At 44.1% G+C, this 4,449-nt stretch overlaps 1 pseudogene; it reads left to right on the top strand.

The window, feature by feature from the left end:
* The first annotated feature begins 215 nt into the window (after nt 1-215).
* On the top strand, nt 216-4,058 carry LOC125356399 (annotated as a pseudogene).
* Nucleotides 4,059-4,449: the final 391 nt, after the last annotated feature.

Here is a 4,449-nt window from a genome sequence, read left to right as displayed (position 1 = left end):
CGAGGCCAGAAGGGAGGCGGCGGCGAAGGGGGCTGGGCGGCGGCGGCGGGAGCGTGAGAGCAGGCTGAGGCGGGGCCGGCGAGGGCGTGGGGCCGAGGGTCTGTGCAGGTGGGAAGACGGCGTGTGGAAGGCCGGGCGCGGCGGTCGAGCGGACGTGGTGGCGGACGCGGGTCGGGACGCGGAGCCGGACCCGGAGCGGGGGCGATGTGTCCAGGATGTGGGATCCAAGGTTGGTCAGGCTGGCCTTGTTTCAGCAGCTGCGGGCCGTCTATAGCATCAAGGTCAAGGGTGGCCGCGGGCTGGGCAACCACAGGCGGCAAGACATGGCAGCCGCAGGAATGGGGGTAAAATATTTGGAGTTCCTGTTTGTGCCTTGCCTCATTCTGTTGTACCGGAATACGGAAATATTCCAAGCTTTCTTGTGGATGTCTGCACTTCTTTGGAAGCCCACATTCACACCGAAGGATTGTTCAGGAAATCAGGATCTGTTATTCGTCTAAAGGCACTAAAGAACAAAGTGGATTGTGGAGATCCAGGCTGCCTCTCTTCTGCACTTCCTTGTGACATTGCAGGGCTTCTTAAGCAGTTCCTCAGGGAATTGCCAGAGCCCATTCTCCCAGCTGATCTGCATGAAGCACTTTGCAGAGCTCAACAGCTAGGAACACAGGAGAAGACTAAAGCTACATTGTTGCTCTCCTGTCTTATGACTGATCATGCAGTTGATATCCTAAGATACTTCTTCAACTTTCTCAGGAATGTTTCCCTTAGTGCCAGTGAGAATAAGATGGATAGCAGCAACCTTGTTGTAATATTTGCACCAAATCTTCTTCAGACAAATGAGGGACATGAGAAGATGTCTGCTAACACGGGAAAAAAGCTAGGACTACAGGTTGCAGTAGTACAGACTCTTATTGATTATGCGCCTGACATTGGGCGTGTACCAGACGTCATCTTGGAAAAGATGCCGGCCATGGTTGGGAATTGATGGTCTGTATGCTACTCCATCACTAGAAGGCTTTGAAGAAGTTGAAAGTGAAACTCCTGGTGAATACAAGAGGAAAAGGAGACAGAGTGTGGGGGATTTTGTTAATGGAGCCCTCAATAAACTTAAATATAACAGAACACCTTCTGTTACACCTCAACAGGATGGAAATGCTCAGCTGTCTGTATCACCAGTGATTTTTACACCCAATGCTAAACGTAAATTGCCAGTAAATTCTTCCCATTGCTGCTCAAGTAAAGAAAAGGAAGTCTGTCAAGCACAGTTTTAACTTTGAGCTGTTGCCGAGCAATCTCTTCATTAGCAGTTCTACACCAGTATCAGTTCAATTTGATACTAGCCAGAGGGGTCATGTCAGAGTTCCTTCTCCCCTGTAGCCATTAGTGGCAATGGTTTGGGCAATACAGATGTGCTGAGATGGAGTAAAAGGATTGTAAACAAAAGATTTTACAGGGTAGAATCTGAAAAAGCAGGCTGTTTATCTCCCAAAACCAATCGTAAGGAAAAGGTTCGACGATCTCTTCGTTTGAAATTTAGTCTGGGCAGTAGAGACCAAGTCTGTGAACACTGTATATGTGCTTGATACATTGTATATTGCATATGGGTCTACCTGACCTAGACAAGGGATGGAAAAACAGGTTGTAAGATATCACAAGAAATGTACACACTGCCCTACTATGTAACTGCACCCTCTTTGCACAACACCTTGTAAAAAAAATTTATGTTCAATTAATAATAAAAAAAATTAAAAAAAAAAAAGAAATTTAGTCTGGGGAAAAGTAGCAGAGATGCAACTGGGTGTGCTGGTGTTAATAGATCCGAGCACCTTGGTCAGCGACTTGCAAATCAGCAGAGTGTAGAAACTGGGATCGAATCTGTAAAAACAGGTCTACTTTTTAGCCCAGATATTGGTGAAAGATTACCAAAGAAAGGTCCTAAAAAGATCAGTAAGTCTGAGGAAAACTTACTAACTCCAGAGCAAATGGATGGACCAAGTTACCAGATGTCTTGGACAGAACGCAGTAATTTGAGCTTTTAAGAAATGGATGCAAATGAAGCGTCTCCAATAATGGGAAATCTTGAGGTGGAGAACTTTTCTTTGGAGCCCAGTATCACGGTTGACAAGTCACCGGCTCCGTCTCCGTCGTGTGAACTCAGCTCTTCCACTTTGCTGGGCCGGCCTCCCAGCAGCACCCTGGGGGGCTCCCTCAGTGGGGATGAAAATAGCGTCACCTCAGAGACGGTGGTGAAAGTTCAAAGAGCGTTCGCCGAGTCCGGAAGTCATCTTCATGCACTGAGAAGTGACAGTCAGTCATCAGTGACTACTGAGGAGGAAGCAAAGGTAATTGAACCATTGCGCCTAGAAGGTGACCCCGAGGAAAGCCTGCTTGAAGCTGATGGTGTCCCCGTGAGAGAGTCAGAAGAAAAGCGTGGAAACTGCAGTGGTAAAGACAAAAATTACTCTGCAGAAGGAGATGTCTCATCCCGCCCAATGACACACTTGGAAGAGAAGCAACTGCGGAGTGTCACTCAGCTCAGATGAGGGTAGAAGATGAGGCCCATTCAGATACACCCAAAGATGGCTTAAGCCAACTACTCCTCAATGATGGACAGATCCAGGAACAACAGTCTCCAGGGGACAATGTGACAATGAAGTCAAAGGACACTGAGGACGAGAGTGAAGAGAAGAAATACACAGCTCTCAGCCCAGCTGAGGCTAAGCCCTCTTCCTCACAGCAGAGCTCATGTGGGAAGCACAGGCTGGTCAAAGCTTAGGCCTGTGGGAGTTGCTGAAGAGCAGGTACTGGTAGAAAGCTGTGATAAGACTGTTTCTGAATGTTTACAAATGGCAGAGCCTGGAAAGGTTTCAGATCACATACAGTGGTTTAATAAGCTGTCTTTAAATGAGCCAAATAGAACAAAAGTGAAGTCACCTCTGAAGTTTCAGCGTACACCTGTCCGACAGTCTGTTCGAAGAATTAATTCTCTATTAGAATACAACAGACAGCCTGTTAGGCAGAAGCTGGTCATCCCTTTGGACACTGCTTCTCCCCTGGTCAAGTCAGTGAGCTGTGACAGTGCTCTTCCCTGCTACATGGGAAGGGTGCCAGTGGAGTCCTCTATGTCATGGTCCAGATCAGGTCCTAAGGGGGACAGGGCTTCATCGTGTGGACAGTCGGATGCTGATGGAATTTCAAAGTCAAGCGCAGGGCTATCTTCCAGATCTTCTCAAAACTAAGGAGACACCCAGAGTCTGTAAATGTTTCTCTTCAGTCGGGTAGAGTCTGTAAACAGGAAGTTGTAGCTGATGGCCAAATGAAGCTTCCCTTGGATGATGTGACTAATCATGATATATCAAAATCTGTTGTACACAACAAGGGCTTTTCTCCTGGGATGAAAACAAGGGTCCTTAGGAAACCATCAGAAAGAGAAAGGATCTGGTACAAAGGATCTCCAAAAAATCCTATTGGGAAGGCTCAGCTGTTACCCACAAGTAGACCTGTGGACTTGTGATCCGTCATCCGTGTAAACAGAATGAGTGACTTGCAGGGTAGTACACCTGCGAGTTTGTAGCTCAGGACGAATTAAATAGTAAATTTTCCCAGAAACTTAATTTTTGCCACATGAACAATTTGAATTTTCACATTTGTGCATATGACTTTTTTCTTAATGATGGCAGTCTTTAAATTTATCTGTAGTCTCTTAAAGGAGAGGTTACCCTTTACTGTGTTAAATAGATCACAGGCTAGATTTATAAAAATAACAAAACACCTCTGGAACTGTCATGATTCTTATTTTGTACAAATGATAGGAAGAATGGAGCAGCAATTAAGCCTATCACTTGATTTTCCTCCAAGTCAGAGAAGGTTTCTATAACAAATGTTCCTACAAGAGGGTTAGCCTCGCCAATCTTAGGTCTTGAATTGTATTAGTGTTTCTTGAATATCAAACTTCTTAGAAATGGATTTGATTGGATGGTCCCCTCATACTTTTTGTTTGGTACATTCTTCTCTAGTTGTGCCAAGTGTTGAATCAGGAATAAGTGACTCTGTGTCATATGTTAAGATGTAGAGGTCATTGATTCTTGAAGCCATACTATGTCTTCAAAGGTTATCTGCACAAATATATTTGTGTCTGTTATATCCTATATAGAAATGAAATTAAGGAAGAATAGGCTTAAAAAATTAAGGTGATTTTTTTTATCCCCATTAAATGTTTGATTTTAAGATTTGAATAGTTGATGAATGTCTCTAATTTTGCTTAGATGAAAAACTGATAGTTTTATCTTGTGTGTAAATGTTATTTATTTAACATAAACATTAAAGATAACTTCTGGGAAAAAAAAGAATTTTCAAAATTCTGGCCTTCCATAGAGAATTTCAGAATTGTCAGAATTATATTTGAGGCAATTATTGCAATCAAGTAAAGTAGACTAAAGCACACAGACA

Source organism: Perognathus longimembris, chromosome 8, assembly GCF_023159225.1.
Source record: "Perognathus longimembris pacificus isolate PPM17 chromosome 8, ASM2315922v1, whole genome shotgun sequence".
NCBI classification, from domain to species: domain Eukaryota; kingdom Metazoa; phylum Chordata; class Mammalia; order Rodentia; family Heteromyidae; genus Perognathus; species Perognathus longimembris.
Note: the sequence above shows the minus strand (reverse complement) of the source record. Positions and strands in the feature narration are given on the sequence as shown.